At 35.3% G+C, this 14,814-nt stretch overlaps 1 protein-coding gene across 4 annotated transcripts in view; it reads right to left on the reverse strand.

Moving 5' to 3' along the window:
- LOC115213189 (sex peptide receptor-like) overlaps positions 1–14,814 on the reverse strand; it is a 528,532-nt gene that overhangs the window by 419,995 nt on the left and 93,723 nt on the right. For all 4 annotated transcript variants that reach the window (XM_029782123.2, XM_036503802.1, XM_036503801.1 and 1 more), the window contains exon 2: positions 12,073–12,144. The gene's annotated coding sequence lies outside the window, so the exon portion shown is untranslated. The remainder of the gene's footprint in view (positions 1–12,072; positions 12,145–14,814) is intronic.

Genomic DNA, 14,814 nt, shown 5'->3' on the forward strand with positions numbered 1-14,814 from the left:
AATTCCAGCGTTGATGACACATTTTAGCCATTCAAAAGCACACAAAGGTTGTTTTGACACCTAATAACGGAAGTTAATCTAAAGAGTTTTTGTGAATGGCTAATGTGTACCTTCCACCCTGCAATCGTTTTCGTTGCCTGGGGAATGATTGGCTTGAGAAATAAATGTATTGAAATAAACCTTTGTCTCTCTCCCCTCCCTCTTTCTCCCCCTCTCTCTCTCAACAATAATAATGATTTCAAACTTTGCCACAAGAGCAGCGATTTTGGGGGAGATGATGATTTGATTACATCGACCCCAGTGTTGAACTGGTATTTATCTTATCGACCCTGAAAGGATGAAAGGTAAATTTGACATCGGCGGAATTTGAATTCAGAAAGTAGTGACGGGCGAAATACCGCTAAGCATTTCTTCCGGCGCGCTAACGATTCTGCCAGTTCACCGCTTTGTCAACAATAATAATAAGGATTATTACGAAATTGCCAAGCATTAATTGTCAGTTGCTAATTGCAGAAACGACTGTCACTACATAAACCTGATGATTGCGTAACGAATGTTACCACTAAGTTTATTTCAATATTATAAAATTGCAAATAATAAAACGTAAAATTCAAACTGAGTTGGAATTTTACAGATCAATATATTCTTCTATATACAATAATACAAACACGGATATCTGTGTGGGTGTATATATATATATATATATATATACATACATATATGTATGTGATATATGTATATATATGCAATATATATATGTATGTGTATGTTTATACAATATATGCATATATTTTTATAATATTACGGTGTTTGTGCATTTGTGTGTGCGTCTTTATGAGCGTATTTGGTTTTGACCTCGGGTTCTTCTTAAATTATAATCTCATCATGTGTCTGCAAATAGACATTATCTCAGCTTTTCTAGTCATTATCAGTGTCGCATGCATTATAGCGTGGCATTTCTTGGCCGACCATTAATTCTATAATTTAGAGATTAATGTGGTTTATATGTCGTCTGCCAGATATGCTTTGAGAATGATACGGGTTTTTCTTTTCTCTTAGTTGATATGTTGGATACCATAGAAGTATTGGGAATAATTGACATTTAAATGAGGTTTTCTCCTAAGCCGATGTAAGAAAATGTGCTACATATATTTATCTTTCTGTATTGATGCTCTTACTCACAATGGGGTGATTTTGCTTCTATTTCTAGCAGCTTAGGCGATTTTAGAATCTGTAACATCTAATTACTTAGCGGAAGAAAATTCTTGAGGCAGAACCTACTTGAAGAATTAATTGGAGACCGAAGTAATGCCAATTTTATGAAGTAGTTCACCAAAATATTTAGAATTCGTCTGTGAGAGTGGTTCAAACATTTACAGGTGACAGGCAGGAAAGCCATTTCTTAACAAAAGAATCAAACTAAATATATCTCACCATAAAAATTACTGTACAGAGTTTATTAGTTTTATTGAGTCTTTAGGCCATATAACAAACATCAGAACTTGATGGATTCAAACGTTGCTTTTTGTCTTTTTGCTGTTGTATAGGCCGACGTTATATTTGATCACAGAGCTGGTTAGACCGTAGGTCTGCCAATATCGAACTCCCAGCTTTTATTTAGTTAATCTGTATCTAGTTATATAATAGTTATTATGTAATTATCCTATATGAACCTTTCCTTCCTATGACAGCCAAGTTATGTGCTAAAGCAAATTTAACTGCTGACTCGATGAAGACAAGTGCCAACATAGAAATTCTCTTCTAAACTGCAATTTATCTGATTCAAGCGATTAGTCTCTACTACAGAGTATGTTTCTTAAAATTCTGTAGCAACGTAGTCGTAATTACTTTACGCTAACAAGATTTGAAAGCAGAAATATAACCGACGTGATTAAATTTTTTATCTAACACAGTTTCTACAACAGATATTTATTTCTGAACTAACTGGGATATGCTAAACGTCTCACGCACATACCTCCATACTCACGCATACAGGCACACACCTCACACACATACGTGGACACGCAAAAACAAAGCACATTCACGCACTTATATACACAGACCTCTTAGACGAACAAGATGGAATAAACGGTGCTAACAATTAGATTTCTCAATATAACTTCCTATTTCCAAATGGCTTGACCATGCTCCTTGGTATCAATAAAGGAGCACTAGTTACCAACTCTATGCATCTGTGTATGTGTCTGTGTGTTTGTATGTATGTAAGGGTTATGCATGCGTACATGTATATATAAATACGTACATACTTTGTAGCCGTTATCTTTTACATTTTTTAGTTATTAGCCTACAGCCATGCTGGGGCATCGACGGGAAGGATTTCTAGTCGAATGAATCGACCCCAGCACTTATTGTTTTTAAGCCTGGTACTTATTTTATGGAGCTCTTTCGCTGAACCGCTAAGTTACGTGGACGTAAACACACCAACAAATGTTGGCAAACGGTGGTGAAGGACAGTCACAGACACAAAACACACACATGCGCACATATGGCGGGCTTCTTTCAGTTTCCGTCTTCCAGATACACTCACAAGGCTATGGTCAGCCAGGTTTTACCGTAGAAGAAACTTACCTAAGGTGCCACGCAGTGTGACTGAACCTATAAGCATGTGGTTGGAAAGCAAATTCTTGCCACACAGCTGAGCCTGCATACAAACATACATATACGTACACATATATACACACATATACATACATGTAACTGCGTTCTACACACTTTCAGCCTACTATAATTCAGTAAAATGTTACTTTACAACCTAAATATATAGCAGAAAGCATTTGCTCAAAATACCGCCCAACAGCTCAAAATATCGCCCAGCAGCTCAAAATACCGCCCAACAGCTCAAAATATCACCCAACAGCTCAAAATACTGCCCAGCAGCTCAAAATACAATCCAATAGCTCAAATACCACCCAACAGCTCAAAATACTGCTCAACAGCTCAAAATACTGCCCAACAGCTCCGAATACCGCCCAACAACTCCAAATACTGCCCAACACATATAGAAGAGTTGGCATCACAGTCATGGCTGTGCTAAATAACTACCAGCATATCGGTCTATATATGTGTGGTGGGTGTACGTTTGCGTTTTTATACGTCTGTATGTGCATTTATTTACACTCACACTCATACACACATCTACAGCAAATCAACTGCCCATCAACACGCAGACACATAGACACAAACATACACGCACTCACACAAACACATACGCAACTAGTTTGGTCGCAATTCTTGCCTAATTTGATTTTTTTTTAATATTTGCTAAATGGCAGACTGATTGTGGAAGACGACATTTATTCAAAGTGCTTCCCAGAGGAATCGAACGTACAAGCAAACTTATGATTGTGGAGCGAACTTCTTAACCACATGATATTGCACGCATCAATAGAACTAAATTAGATAGTGGAAAAAATATAATGTTGAAGAAGAAATCTACTTGTAAAGTTAATTAGAGACAGGAGGAATACCAATTTTCTAAGTGGATCTCCAAATCTGTAAAGTAGATTCGATAGTCCGGAAGAATGGTTAAATAATGTGTAGACGAGACAGAGAAAGAAAACCCCCTTAGCAATAGGAAGTAAAAAGATTTCGTGTCACTAGAAAATTACTGCAAATACGTTATTAGTTCTATGGAGCCTGTAAGCAATCTATCGAAACCAAAACCGTAGCGATTTTGAATGGTTTTGTAGTTAAGTGGTTTATAGTATGTGGATAAGTGAATGGTTTTCGAAATACTACGAACATGCTAATTATTATTTGGTTGGATTAATTCACACGCAGATTGTTTTTTTCCCTCGATATTTCTCTACTTATTGATCTCACTGGAAAATATAATGAGATATATTAAACAGACTGGATTAGTTATACATGACTAGTCGAAAACTAAAGAAAGACCAACCTTACAGAAATACACTCTAATACATTCTAAGCAAACACGCACAAGTACATAAACAAGAACAAGCGTGCGCTAGACACCATACACAAACACATACACACATGAAGATATAATGAGAATATATACATATATTAGGAGTATACGTATGTATATATATATATATATATATATATATATATATATATATATATATATATTATATATATACATATATATATATATATGTATATTAATGTATATATGTATTTATGTATACATCTATGTATGTATCAATCCCACCTAAGTTTCACAAAAACACTTGGCAAATAACGAGACAATTACAAAGACACACACACAAATATACACACACGCACGAGCGCACACATAGACGTGTGTGTGTATATGTATATGTGTGTACGTGTGTTGCGCGCGCGCGTGTGTGTGTGTGTGTGTGTGTGTGTGTGTGTGTACGTGAGCAAAAACTGAATAGATTATCTCGGATAAAGACTGTTTAAATGTTACTAAAGATTGCCTTCGAACTTGCTTTAGATTAATGAATACACTCTTTCCTATTTCACATAAGTGTGAAATTTTCAGCAAAAATCATGTTAAGACTGTCTATAATAGTCTGGGTATGATTGGCTTGCAGGATTCTGACCACGACTAAAAATCTATCTCTAAGCACTAAACAAAATACTCCTCTTCAACGCAATTGCAGCGAAAGGCTGGATAAGATGACCCTTTATTCATAATAACTGTCAAAAGACATTGTAAGCAAAGCAGATATTGAATCGTCGTGAAGTCGGTTAACTGATAATACTTTTGAAAAAAGATACAATCAACATATCCAATGTTTAGGTCAAGAAATAAATGTATTGTTACATCTTTTCGGAAATATTTTTGTCCTTGAAAAGCAGAAACGAGAGCAACATCATCAAAATAATGGACTATCTCTCTGCCTTTGTCTGTTAAAAACAGAACATATTTCAAGAGGTTTGTAAATTTCCAAATTTGGCATTGTTGCAAAGGTAACGAGATATGACTATTGGACAATGAACAGATTGAACCTTTCATAGACACATGGATTTTCAAACGAGTAACAAGTCTAAGTTTAAGCAAATATTGACTCCTAATAACATGTCAAATACAGATGTCCTTAATAAAGACATGTTTCTACTTGTCCCGTGTGTAACGTATTAGGGTCCAAGAAAACTAAAGCGGAATCCATGCTAATATTAGAGATCAACACCGAAATAAAATATCAAGAGTAATTAAGTCGTTTTTGGAAAACATTCTCTATTTCATTTGGAAAAGAGCTCATATTTTGAGTGAATCACAAGACCTGAGTTAACTAACAAACTAGTGAAATCCACATGCCAATACACCTCTGCACTATCGTCGTTCACCCAGCTCTACGCAGGCGGCTTTGGTGAATTCGGAACCATAGCAGAAGACACTTGTTTAGATACGTGCAGTGGGCTCGAAACCAGAACTACGTGGGGGTACCCAAAAGAACCAGGAATTTTATCGCCTTCACAGAATTCTCCATTTGAAGCTACGCATCGGTCCAGACACATTTTCCACTGTTCGAAGCAGTCCTGGAACCCTTGCAAAGCGACACCATTTAACGCCTCCCTGTTTTTTTCTTCACCTTTTCTACATCTGCAAATTCCGTAGCACCAGCTTTCGTCAGAAGCAATAACCTTCGGGAAAAGAACCGGATCAACTTCCAACTGTTCTTTCAGTTTACGACTCGCATTCTGCTTTTGTTCTTCCGTAAGCAAGAGAGGCACAACTTTTTCTGCAGTTCTCTTCTTTTGCAATCCCTGGTGCAAAATTCGTTGATAGGAGTTCCTGGAAATACAAGTCATATCCACAAGTTCGTCAATTCTTCGGTAACGGTCGTCCAGTATCAGTTCATGAATTTTCATGTTTTCATGAGGTCGACGGTCGTCCTGAACGAGGTTGAAATTCAAGCGACAAGTAACCATCCCTAAAGCGAAGAAACCACTCGTAAACTTATGTTTTGCTCATGACAACGTCCTTGTAATATGTTTGAAGCATGAAAACTGTTCTGGCCGTAGTTTTCTCAAGTACAAAACAGAAGCCCAGTTTTCCTTCGTTTCAACCATCGCAAAAATCGATGAATATGGGAGAAGAACTGCAAAATTAACATGTACCACTTGGCAGTAAGATGACGCCGGTCGGCAGACTGATGCCTGAGGGTTGCATCATGCGGCTTCAAGCGGCTGAAGCCCGAACTACAGCGGGATTGTCCCACAGAATATGTTTCCGATTACTTTCCGACACCCCATCGTAAGTTCGATTCCTGCTTTTGTGGTTAGCAACCGAATTTGCATCTCATACGTCTGAGCTTCCTACAACAGATCTAAATAATAAGCGAATATAATGCTAGATTGAAAATTTAATGCTATTATAGTATACTGAAAAGCTTAAATGCCAACAGAAAGAAGACATTTTATTCCGTTGTTCACTTAATCTGCAATGAAGAAGCAGCCTTTACCAAATAAGTAAACAAGAAACAGACAAGGATATAACTTAAGAAAGGAATCGATACAGACATCCTGTCATTGTTGTTGTTGTTGATCTTTTTTATTGGCAATATCGTTAGAGTTTTGAGAGTATAGTCTGCAATATTTCTTCCTGCTCTTTGCGATCTGAGCCTTTCATCGTTTCGGGCTGAATAACAAAGTAACAATCAAGTACCGGAATCCTCAAAACTGATGGACGTGTGCCTAAATTATAAACCATTAGCATAGTCCTTCTTAGATCAAAGACCGATCAAGCTCACAAGATGACATTCTAGTCCATCGTTCAGAAATTTTATATCTAAATATTCCTTATCTAACGCCTTTCTTTACAGGACAGAGTTTCATTTCGGAGAGATTTTAATCATATTCCTATATTGAGGATCAACCTTGGAAAAAAAACTCTCTCATTGTTGCATTATATCTGGTTCAAACAATTAATGTTTTCAATGTCTAGAATTTCTCAAAAGCTTCCATACTAATATGCTATTATCCCGCTGTGATTTATTTAATCGGGCCTTGCGGGATGGGATTTCAGAACGTAAAGTAATGTAATTCAATACCACAATGTGTTTTATTCGTAGTTCTACCGATTCCAATAATCCACAGTCCTAGATTTAAGTGGTTTTCGTTTTTAAGTGCTCTATACGTAATAAATTGATGAATGTTTTCGAAATAGCATTAATATGGTAATTATTATTTGGTCGGCTTAACTGGCACAACTATTTCTCCTTCTATAGCCTACTTATTGATCTAGCTGAGAAATAAGTTATATAAAAACTTGTATTAGGTAAAAATTGAAGTGTTATACATGACTCGTCTAAAAGTAAAAGTCTTAAAAACCCATTTATAAACACACACACAAAAACACATATACAGATATATGTGCGTGTGTTTGTGTAATTGTATGTGTTTTTGTGAGTGTATGTGTGTGTGTACATACACTTTTATACATACGAATATATGTGTATATACATATATATATGTATGCATAAGTATACATAAGTGCGTGTGTGTGTGGTATATATATATATATATATATATATACATACATACATACATATATATAGCACACAGATTCATGTACACACGCATACACACACACACCTGTACACATTCATATGTATATATATGTATATATATATATATTATATATATATATATATATACATATATATATATGTATATATGTATGTATGTATGTATACATTGTTATTATTATTATTATTATTATTATATTATTATTATTATTATTATTATTATTATATGATTGAATGCCACGCATCCCCTTCCAAGTAAGTTTTATATATATGTATGTAGGCATGAGTGTGTGGGTGTATTCCCCTTTTAACATATCAAAGCTACTATGGGCGTGTACGTTTCATTGTGTGTGTATGCGTATGCGGTTTTCAAAAACATTACTTATCTTGCGCAGTGTATGCTTCTTTGCGCATGAGCTCATTGATTACTTGCTTTAGAGATAATGGAACCAGAGATAACCAATCCCTGACCATTAGACCGTATTATCACTGTAGGGGAGATTTACGGCACAGAACAACTAATTGATTAAAACATGTTGGGTCCTGTACTTGTTGTTATTGTTTACCCTTGGTCAACCCTGATAAATATACCCTTGCTGTGCCCATCTTACCATTATTATTCTTTTTTTTTTTTGAGATACAGTTACCCGAGCTATATCATTTGATGTTTCGCTCGCTTTTTAAATCAATTTAATACAATATGAGATAGATTTGGCTTCTATTTCTAAATGGTCCCTTCATTAATACGGACATACTAATTGCTGTTGGTGTTGTACTGGATACGGTTGTGCTTGGGATTGTATATTTCTTTTATTCATGATAAAGCAAACTTGAACACCCCCCCCCATCTGTTACGTGTCTCCAGGAATACAGATCCTAATGTATATTAATGCGTAAATTAAAGGAAATTTTGCAACTATTCCTAGCAGTTATTCCTTCATTAATTCGTTGATGTCGTACATAGTGTTGTTAATCCAAACATTACACAATCAAAACATATCTAATAAGGTTTCACTGATCTCTTATTAATACTGATTACATTTCCTGTGTAATTTTATGCTTTGTGAATACATACACAATATTTCATCCTCTTCTGGCAAATTAGGATTACAAGAATGCGAAGCTTATATAGCATTTACAAAGAATTTGGGCGAATAAACGAGCTCTATATGGCTACTAATCTTGCTACAAATAGAAAGTGAATCTCCTTATTATGATATCGTAATGCCTTAAAGAATGTGGATATACTATATATTTGATAATAGATTCTTTGATACATACGTATGCATATACATATACATACGCATGCATGTCTTTATATAAATATAAATACAAGTTTCCCATATTTCCGTACGTATCTAGTCAAGGGATTATATGGCAAGTCAAGGCAGAATATTACTCAGAAAAATTACAAACATTCGTAATTGCTTTTGTTGTGTAAAACATACAGAAAAATTAAGTAAATTACATACACGCACAGACGCGCGCACACACATTCTTGCAGACACATACACACACACATACATATATATATACATATGCATACATATATATATACACACACACACACATACGTACACATTATATATATGTATATGTACATATATGCATATCAATATATATGTGCGTGTGTATATAAGCGTGGGGGTGGATTATTTTATAATCTAGTGAGATGACTGTGAATTGTTTCTTTTTGGGGATTGATTTGCAGCTAGCCACCTTAATTATTTTATAATTTTCACATTACCATTTTGCGGTATCAGCAAAATACTGATAAGTGAAATTTCAGCTTCGTCACGCACAATGGAGTAAACATTACAGATGAATATTAATTTTCATGCGAAATCAGCAAGCCAATCTAATGCTCTCGCTTGCAGTGGGGAGGTTGTCTCTCTTGTCAGTACATAGAACACTTTGTGGTTAAAAATTATTTGACCCTTATTTCTAGCAATGTGCTTCCTGCACCCTTCCAGAGAGAGGGGGAGAAGGAGCGTGAGAGACATAGACAGATACAGAGATATATTCCCACTTGAAAGGAATTACTGAATTTCTTCGTAATTCTCCCCGCTCTCCTCATGTGTGACCCACATGTATTTCTAACACATATCTGGTGGGAACAGAACGGCAGAATCATTTCTCTATATTGCAATGGTTGATAGATAAGCTCCTATAGTAGAGATCTCTAATCCGATACCTTAGATTTCAAAAGAAGATTGATTTATTGAGAACTGATCTGCGTTGAGCCATTTGAGTAAATAAATGTCCAATATTTATCGTTTTTTTTTTCTTTTGACTTTTGCACGATAATTCAACAACTGCATTGATGCAAAAAATAACAGCTGTATGGTGATCTATTGTAAGATCTCACTTTGTTGATCTTATTCTTTACGCCGATTTCAGAGTCATGTGTGTTAAGAGGTATATAAAACTATGTGGTTTAGAATTAGCTATTTGATGTGAGATAACCGACATAGTTGCATGTTAGCACATACAACCATTCTCAGTGCAAGATTTGAAAGTGACTGAATAAGACCATTGCAAAAATATAAGATAAATAGCAAAGAACTAGTTCTATCCCCCATTTTACATCACGTCTGATAAAAAAAAACTATGTCTGAGCATTGTCCACCAATTGCCACACACGTCTGGATATCTTAATAATTTGATTTTGGTAAGATTTGTAAATTAAATAGGACTAACATCTTTTCTGATAATTGTCCAATAACACCTTGTATTTCGCTAAACCAAGAAAATGAAACAATGGAACCAACAATAAAAGTTGAACTTTTGCACAACCCATGTCTCTTGAAGTTAACAAGAAGTAAATATAATACCAATGGATTTATTGTCCAGCATGAACACCTAATTGAAATTCAAGTAGAAAGGGTAACCCACACGTTGAACGAGCTCACCAGGAATCATTCCTTAGTTTTTCTCTACTACACGGAGAAGAGAAATTTCTCAAAAATGATGTGTATGTTCTTGCCATATTTTCCTATACACAATACATACAGCAATGTAGCTCTCAGATGTTGAGGAAATGTGTTACTGTCCCACATTAATACGTAAGATTCCGCAGAACGCTCAGCATCATACTTCAATCAATTTACAGACTTTTATTGGAACATCATTAATGCTAAGAGTTTTACTATTTTTACGTTGAAAGAAAGAAAGGTTTTTTATTGCGATTTTCTGGATGAGTTCTAAAAAAAGGATCTATCGATGGTTTAGGAACAATTAGGTAGATCAATAAAAATATTCTTGCCACCGTTGAATGATCCTTTTAGTATTTTATTTGACTTTTGCCAATCTTGGCACTAATGGGAGTACAGGAATCGAGTGAGGAGCATAAACTTGATTTATAGGAGAATGAAGTTCCTTAATATCCTTTTTTGTCGTATGCTGTCTGAAGATCACAAGCAGGCTTAATCCAATCCAAGCTTATTTTTCATGCTTCTGATTTTCTTCTGAATTTGCGATTTTACTGTTTTGCGTTCAAACAATATTTTTTTTTTTTTATTTCGATATAGTTGATTTATCCAGAGCCCGAAAGAAATGTCTTAACACAAATTTGTTTCTACTCTCTCTAAATATCACGTTTTCTTTCTTTTCCTTACAAGTAATGTAGTAGTAGCATCAACCAAATAATGACCTCTTAAATATGTTAAACTGAATTTGAGCTTAATTTCTGCCTTAAGAAAGAATGTTTCAAGTTAAACCATGGTTTTTATCTAATTGGTTTTCTCGAGAGTGGGGGATCAGCTCAATGGAGAATTGCTTTTTATTGTCGTTTTCATATTCTACAATGCTTCTCTCGCATTTGTTCCTGTTTTTTCTCGTTTTTCTCTTTTTAGAAATATGCATTTTACTTGATATTTTTCGTAAATTTCTACAGACACCGATAAATCCCCCACCTGGTAGGTGTTTCATTATCTCTTTGCTTACACGTCCAATTTTCTCTCGTGTTCTCTGCTCATTACTTCTATTTTTGGATTCAATGTGAAAATTTTTTCTTAAATATGTTCGGATTCTGGCTAATAATCTATTCGTGAAACATTTATTTTAATTATTTTTCATTTCATTATTTGATTCTTTTGAGATGTCCAAAGTTGTTTTCTTCCACAATCTTCTTACACACACACACACAAACACGCGTGAACAAACACACACGCAAGCACAACACATAACACACACGCACGCGCACACGCATACACACACACTCACACCCCGACCACTCACGAATACACAAATATATATATGTATATAAGCATATACATACACAAAAACTCAAAACATGTGTTTGTGTGAGTCGCGCGCGCGCGCGTGTGTGTATGTACGAGTTTCTGAGTGTATGTGTTCGTGTCTGTCTGTCCGTCTGTGTCTGTCTGCTCACACGTGTGGTTTTGGTTAAAGAGATGAAACTGCAAATGGAACAGTCCCTACTCTCCGAAACTGATGAGACTAATGCATTCGATAGAAACAAAAATAATAGTGACAACAGCAATAGTACATGCAAACTAAGATACGACACTTCAGACAAATTATAACTAAAACAGATAATGCCTGATGAACTAAAATGCTGACTTACCAAAGTATGACAACTTTGCTTCAATAATAAATCCCAAATATCAGATTTTGCGTTCAGCGACAAATTTGGAAACTGCAGAAGAGAAATATAGAAGTTAAGAAACAAAGATAAATTGAGCGTCCGAGGGAATAAAGAACGGGAATATAAAAAGAAATGTAAGGGCCTTAGTAATGTTGTTTCTGGCATTGCTCCAAGCTTGCTCAGGTCAAAGTGATCTATAACTCCAGTGCTCAACCGAACACATAGTGAAGACAGTCCTTTGATTAAAAATCTTGGAATAGTTGTCATCTAAGTACAGGCCTCCCACCATCTATCGCTTAGTGTAGACAGACTTAATAGGATCTGATAAAATTACTAAAACTGGTTTTGCATGCCTCCTAACCACTAGCATAATGTGGAGAGGACGCTGATTACAGGCCTACAAGTAGTGGCTATCCTATCTCATAATATAAACAAGTGTACGTTACCCAATATATGTATTCTTTATTTTCTAATCCTTCTTCTACGTTATTGTGTTTGAAGAAATGTGGTGAAATGAGTGGTAGATGATGAAATTAGAATGCGACTTTCTTATCTCGTTTATGTAAGGGAAGAGGGAAGAAAGGATGAATAAAAGGAAGAGAAAAGAGAGAGAAACAAACAAACAAAGTGTATAATATTTTTTCTTGAAAAGTTCAACTGCTTAGAGATCCTCTGATCATTCATGCTAATCAGGTGTCCGGTTCAACGTAAATGATGCTTGTGCAACATCACCTTAGTGTTCAGGATGCCGACTCCTCTCAAAACTAGGCGTCTGGGAGTGGAATCAGCAAGAATCAACCAACATTCAAAATGTGTCTAAAATATTTGTGATAGAAGCGTTCAAGGACATTAACATGATACCTGTAAAGGGTCCATGTCTTAGATGAATAAAAGAGCTACGGCAGCACATACGCACGGTACACATCAACTTTTACTCACCTTATGATGCCATGCTGAGATCAAATACAAGTTTCAAGAGCCGTGAAAGAATAAGTTGCCTTCGGTAGCCTTAAAGTTATTTCATAATCCAAGGAGAAAGAACGGCTTTGGGCTGCCCAGATAGACAAACTTGTCTACCACAGTATAGTTCCTTTAACTAAGGTCGATAGTTTCACATCTGGATTTCGAGATACAGGCTAGAACATCTTCTCCAGGCTAATATTGAAACCAAATGCCTCGCCAGATGCAGAAATATTATCCATGACAGTTCGTATTTCTTCAACTGTATGCACAACTAAAGCGTGAAAGCGCCGGAAGGCGTGTCATGTAACCTAAAGTTTGGGCTCGGTAAAAAATGTCACGCTCCACTCCCATACCCAACTCAGTTAAATGAAGGCTATTAAGCTTCCAGATATGATAGCAAGCGGAACTTGAACCTTAATATAGCATTAATAAACTCAGAAAACGTAGTTGGTATTTTCAGCTTTTTCACATCTACACCCGGACGCTACGGAAGTAGATCGATTGCATTGCAGCTGGCTAATTACCTTGAGTAATAATTAATTCTAATTTTAGCACAAGACCAGCAAACTTAAGGGGAAAGGGAAGTCGATTAGAACGACTCCAATACTTGATTGAGTGTTAATTTATTTTCCCCGAAAGAGGGAAAGGTAAATTCAAACTTGAAACACTTTGAATTCAGAACATAAGTAACTAGAAAAAACGTCACTAAACATTTTCCCCGTCGTGCAAACCGATTCTGACATTTTGCCTCTACTGATTGGCAGAATAATGGCAGTCAATTTCACAAAATGTATGCCTGTTTCATTATGCTTTAGATACCAAGTAAGCTTTCTGTATTTATGATTATATGTATATGTGTGTACAAATATATCATGTGTATGTATGTATGTATATATATATATATATATATATATATATATAAATATTATGTATATATATATATATATATATATATATATATATATATATATATATGTATATATATATGCGTGTGTGTGTGTGTGTGTGTCTGTGTGTTATAATGAAATTCATTATAATGAAATGCAATTTGTTTCATATAGGTCGCGCTGGTGGAAGGAACTCTGCAAGAAAAGGAGTGGGAGAAGATGAGAGTCAGAAACACCAGTTACAGGCGAAATAATCTGGGAAAGTTTACATTGAATTAGCGGTATTTTATTGAAAACATAACCGCAAGTTTTATCGCAGATTATATCTAATTTATTAATTTCACACACACACATGTACATATGAAACAAAATATTAAACTAATTTTTGAAAACTATTATCGATTACGTAACATTTATAAGTATGTATATATATATATAAACAAAACATCGTCTCTCTATTCTAGTTTCACCTAACCCACAAGGTCCAACTTCAATGTCAGATCTACTTTTTAAATTAAATTTAGTACATATTATCATATACATACAGGCGAGGATAGGCACCTTAGTCAAGTTTCTACAATAGCCTAGGGCTGACTCTTTTCAAGCAAAGAAAAAAGAGTATGCTTCACATACACGCACACGCACACACACATACACACATACATACACGCACTCAAGTGTTTATATAATATTTTCAACGAAATTATTATAATCATGTTTTCACATTCTATGTATGTTTCCTCAATTACTGACATATATCAGTGGTTTCTCCGAGTTTTCATGCGCCATTTTCTATCGTTAATAATATTGGCGGCCCTTTTGATAACACGGATATGTTAGCGTATATACATTTATACATATAATGTGTGTG

Source organism: Octopus sinensis, linkage group LG6 (assembly GCF_006345805.1).
Source record: "Octopus sinensis linkage group LG6, ASM634580v1, whole genome shotgun sequence".
Taxonomy (NCBI): domain Eukaryota; kingdom Metazoa; phylum Mollusca; class Cephalopoda; order Octopoda; family Octopodidae; genus Octopus; species Octopus sinensis.